Genomic DNA, 5,617 nt, shown 5'->3' on the forward strand with positions numbered 1-5,617 from the left:
ATAGATAGATAGATAGATAGATAGATAGATACATGTAAACATCAATAAAAAAAACTAAAAGGTTCTCATAAGATTCAAAATACGTGCACAGAGATACACAATACTTACTACTGGAATTAAATACCAATGAACATGTTTATGTCCAGTCTTTCTAAAGTACAGACAATCTTTATTTTTAATCAACTTGTTCCTCAGATTGGTGAAACAGTTGCCTTTGTTATTGTTTGGTTTTGCAAAAAAAATAAATAAATAAGACATTAAACAGTTAAAGTTGCAAAAAACTGGTTTTGAATGTAGTTGAGTAAATATATTTGGGCCACATCTAAAGTGATGAATACCACATGAAATAATAGCTGCAGCTAAATTACATTTATCAATGTGGTATAAAACCCTCCTGTGTGTTTCGTGTGACCTAATCCAGGACAGCAATGAGAAAAGAAAAACAGAGAGAAATGAAAGAGAAACAGAGACAGAGACGAAATACGCAGTGACTGTAATACAATAAAACAATTGCTCGCTGCGTACTTCACTTGTGTATGATCATAAATTACAGATACATACATTCATGGTAAGAGAGGCTGCCTGCAAATTAAATATTCGGGTAATGGCTGCTGTTTTTAAAGAACTACATCAGCCACAAATCCCTCAATAAACCCATTTTAATTAAACTGTCAAGATAAATAAATTGTTATTTAGTTTTTACATCTATTTTCACCAGAGCAAGTTTATATTTAATCTTCTTGAATTCGTTTATTCAAGTAAGAATAACTTTGAGAAAAGTTGCATTTATGGGTCATATATTATTAAAATAGTAAGAAATCAAAAACAGCGACTGCATTTGGAGAAGTAAACAGACAGCTCTGTGTATTTTGAAAGCAGATTTTGGTCAAGAAAAGGCCCTTGGAGAAAAATATCCTTCTGAACAATCCCATTTGTCACGTGATGAAACATTTCTATCCTGTGGGTTTTACTTCCAGGGTTACAATAAAATCATCCACGAAGCACACAGGGTGGAAACTTCCAACCTTTGGCATCATGCAATGTCTACAGCAGTCAGAATCCAGATGTTTCTGATTTTTAATGACAGCTTCAGATATCACTGCTGGTAAATCTTAATCTCAAATTTCAGCTGTGGTGAAAAGGAATTCACTGAGCATTTAAGAAAATAGACAATTACAGAACCATCAATGTAAATTCATCAATTTCACTTCACAGCATAAATATACTGTATTAAATATTGTTGCGAGTGTTGGAAATACTTTTAAAGCACTCCGCGAAAGTTTTAATAAGTCATAAAGATGAGCAAAACAATTATTTCTCATTACTTCCAACACCAGTCGTGCTCCTTTAGTTAGAAACGGTTCATTATTGACCTAAAGCTATTTCATCCACAACCTGTGTTTCATCATCAATACTGGCAGGCTGCAGCTCTATGTGTCTGTAAAGCAATCCACTGGGACAAAGGGGCCGCACCAACTGGAGGAGGCAATTTCTAACAGTGCGGTGGTGACTTGGTGTTAAAGTCAAACAAATAAAAGACAGTAAATCTTGAATGAATGAGGAAGGCGGCAATATGAGGAAAAAGGCCCCGAAGCAGGAAAACATACTACTGTGATGAAGGAAAGAGAGGAACATGGCAGAAATTGATGGAGGGTGAGGGGCAGAGAAGAGAGGGACACAGAGGATCAGGAGGACAGAGAGGCAGCGGAGGATGAAGGACAGCAAAGGAGGTTTATTAAAAAACCAGGAAGAGGGAAAAGCACGCAACGGTGAAGGAGCGGAGAAAAAAAGAGTGCTTTTAAAAAAATAATAAAAGACATATTTGTCAAAATATGAATAATACTTGTTTGAATTTTATTTTATTTTTGTCAATTACTGTGGAATGAAACTGTGCAAACAAAGGTGGGAAAGGAGAGATAAAAAAATAAAAATAAAAAAAAAACCACGAAGGCGGACACACAAATCAAACCAGTGGTCAGAATCACTGAAACAGGAGGAAGAAATGGAGGGAGGATGGGAGAAATAACACAGGAGTACAAAAGTGGGGGGTTGGGTTCAGTGGCAGCTGGTTTGATTACTGGATTACAAGGAGCCTCACTGCCTGCTGACCCCCAACACACACACACACACACACACACACACACACACACACACACACACACACATGCACACACACGTTCAAAACCAAATGGCCTTCGTAATACATTTACAGCAGGAGGAAAAACAACTCTACAATATAGACACGAACACGTAACAGACATGTTTATTCTGCTCATGTTAAATGGTCCAACTTATTTATTACTAGGCTGAATCCAAAAGCAAACAAAATCCAGTAATTGATTCTGATCCTTCTCTGCCATTAAAATGATCTCTTAGGATCCGTGACAAAAGCTGGGATAATCTGCTGGAGCAGCACACGATCACATCATTAAATACACTGTTAAATGCACAGTTCAGCCTGGAAGTGGTTACTAAACTCTGGTTTTACATCATATAATTGAGTTCCTATGAGAGGAGGCGCATCACTTTTATTCAGGTAGAGCCATTTTAAAACTGGAGCTAACAAGCAATGACTGGCTCATCTGTAAGGCAGCTGAATGCAGGCTTGTTGCTAAGCAGATCTCTTGATTAAATGTCATGTTGGTAGACTCCCAATGTTATTTTATAAGAGGCAAAACTGTATGATATTCTTTGTAGCAAGCACTCAAAAATGACCAGATTTAGTTTATTCTATATTTTTGCTTCAGTTTATGACTCAAATTGAAAGTTTTGTATTAGCTTTTTTTTTTGCTTTTGTTAAATGTGGTATTTTCAGTGAAGCTTTTCCCAAAAAAACAAAAAATGATTCTTCCCACAGACACTCCAGGGCCTTGATGTTTTTTTTGTTTTTTTTTTACTTTGCCAAGCTGTTTTATGCACAGTAAGCATGGTAGCCTCCTGCGATCCATGTGCTTGTTTTCAGACAAACAAAAAAAGCAATCCCACTGCCAGACAAAGAGGAAATGTTCATCTGAGTCACAGCCTCACAGGAATCCTCTTTCAGAGGCTCGCTGCAGAAACGTTCAAGCTCCAAATTTTGACAAATTAACAAATCACACAAACGGATCAAAACGTAAAACGCCCTTTAAAGGTACCGGCATCAGGTCCCCTGGTGGTTTCCAGGGCAGCATTGTGATGCAGTTGGTATCACCGTTCCCAAGCAGCAACGCAGTCCAATCCCAACGTGGTTTCTTTCTACAAAGAGCTTGTGTATTCTCCTATTTTCTCATGTCAGTTGATCTCTTCAAATTGCTCTTATGTGTGTAAGTGTGTGTCTGCACAGTTGGTTGCTCTGTGTTGCTGATGGACTGTTGATTTGTCCAGGTTGTACCCTGCCTCCGGCCCAATGACGGCTGCAGATAGGGACCAGCTCCCCCCCCGCCTCACAGCCCCGCGCCTCCGCCAGGATAAACGGGTTCAGACGACGGATGACTGGATGGTGGCTTCTAAATTCAGGGAGGTTTTATCAGACTTCAGAGCATTTTGTGCCCTCGAGCTGCAACTCTAGCCTCTGACTGTAAACCAGATATACATCTGTTTCACGCCAAAACTCAGTGGAGTCTCATCCTTGGATTTTATTTGATTTTTGTTTATTGGATTGATTTTAGTTTTGCTAACCTTTTTTCAGCCAACCAAAACCATTACTGTGTGAAGTCAGGTCTTTGCTTTACCTCCATTTCTCACCTAATCATGATTATTAATTAACTAGTGATTACCAGAGCCAGCATGTAGATTGGCATGAGATGTTATAGTTAGGTGCTCTCCGCTCGACCACAGATATCGAGCAAAACAGACATTGTCAGACATTTCCAGCTGCTGTAAACATGCAAATTGAGTTTTCCCCGTGAGGAAAACTGATTTTTTTTGTTTTGTGGTGCACAAGTGAGGACAGGATCTCAGGAGACAATTCATAACGTTGACCTAGAGGCCTATTTTGCAGCGTCTATTACCATTTTAATGTTTCTCCCCCCCGACCCGACATCCGTCTCACTTTGTCCTGACTCTGTCTAATAAATGCTAAATGCATATGAGCTGTAAGAAGTTAAAACCAGAGAGCAAAGACCAAACAGGCTGAGGGAGAATTTTGCTTGACCCTGCTACGGTTTTTGTGTTTTTTTTTTTCAGTTTTGGTGTTGTTAGTGTAGACGTGATCGCCACCTGCTGGCAGGGCATACGTACCACATTTGACTGCAACCCCGAAGACAGCATAAACACAGACTTTATTCACTGAGGAAAAAAAATATCAGCTCAAAAAAGACGAAGAAGTGTCGGCAGAATCTTTCTATTCCATTCTTTAGTTACCTACGATCAAATCTTATCAAATATACAAGAATCTGTTTGAAAAATCATGTCGTGTGATCACATTTTGTTTGAGCTTTTAGACATTTGTTCGGTTCTGTTGCTGTCTTTCTGCCTGCTTTCAAGTCTTTTTCACAGCTTTCTTTTTAGTTGCAGTAAAGCTAATCTGAGCAGCTGACATTAGCACAGGAACTTTCACACAAACCAGTTTGGAGGTCTGAGAATGAGGAGTAAAACCACCACAGGGCTGTTACAAGGTTCTGTGCTATGAGATCTTATGATATTCATTGCCAGAAGGGAGTTTGTCTCGCAGAGCGCTAAAAGGTTTTCCTCAGTATTTGAAGTTGTGTTTTAGGCTTCACAACTTGTGTCTAAGGTCCTTTTTAGTCCCTTATCTATGTGTTCTTTACTTTTATGATATCATGAAAGTTCCCAGCATAGATGGGGATTAAAGAGGACCACCAATTATCAAGCATCTGTTTAAACATGTAATGATCGTGAACTGTAAAGGTAAAGGTAGTAAATACTTAGTTACCTAAATAGTCCACATATCTATTATCTTATTGATATTAATTTTTGCATCCAAACACAACCAGTAGATAAAAATCTTTAAAGTTCAGTTTTGCTTCTTGCACCTTCATGGCATTTCTGGGTAGAAATGAAATGGCATTCATTTCTACCCAGTAACATGAATTTTAACTTATATGTATTGTTGTGAAATTGTATTTATGAATAAAGCATGACTTGTGTTTAAGGAACATGGAGCAACACCGACTTCAATTTGCTTTCTTCATACATTTGTTTTGCTTGGGGCTTTGACTAGGCACCACATGATGTGAATGTTTTACTGCTGCATGTTAAAAACTCTTGTAATATTCTCCTGTGTGAAAGGGCTTCAACTGAACAGTTCATAATGTGGCTGTTTTTCTATTCAGGATTGTTGCAGGAGAATAGATGGGGAACGTCAAAAAGACGTTTGCTTTGACGATGCAGATCAGCTCAGGTTTAGTAAGGCTGAGTGTACAAATGCTGATCAGCAGAAGACTTTAGAACAACTTTTGCTTTATTTAAAGCACTGAATACATTTGGACATTCTGCATGAGGACTCCGACACAGCTCAGCTGGACATGTGAGAAATTAAGAAGAAAGAAAATGATGTGATAAGATTCACCTTTTCAGTTCAGTCGTCCTGCTTGCATACTCTGAAAACACATATGGTCTATCATGTTGCTGCGACTTGAATGTTGTGAATTATAGCATCATGTTTTCTATTATCATC

The 5,617-nt window shown here is 38.4% G+C and overlaps 1 protein-coding gene across 3 annotated transcripts in view; it reads right to left on the minus strand.

Annotated features, from left to right (window-relative positions):
• celsr3 (cadherin, EGF LAG seven-pass G-type receptor 3) overlaps positions 1-5,617 on the minus strand; it is a 101,629-nt gene that overhangs the window by 75,275 nt on the left and 20,737 nt on the right. The gene's annotated exons all lie outside the window — the stretch shown is intronic.

This window comes from Poecilia formosa, unplaced genomic scaffold, assembly GCF_000485575.1.
Source record: "Poecilia formosa unplaced genomic scaffold, Poecilia_formosa-5.1.2 Scaffold440, whole genome shotgun sequence".
Taxonomy (NCBI): Eukaryota; Metazoa; Chordata; class Actinopteri; order Cyprinodontiformes; family Poeciliidae; genus Poecilia; species Poecilia formosa.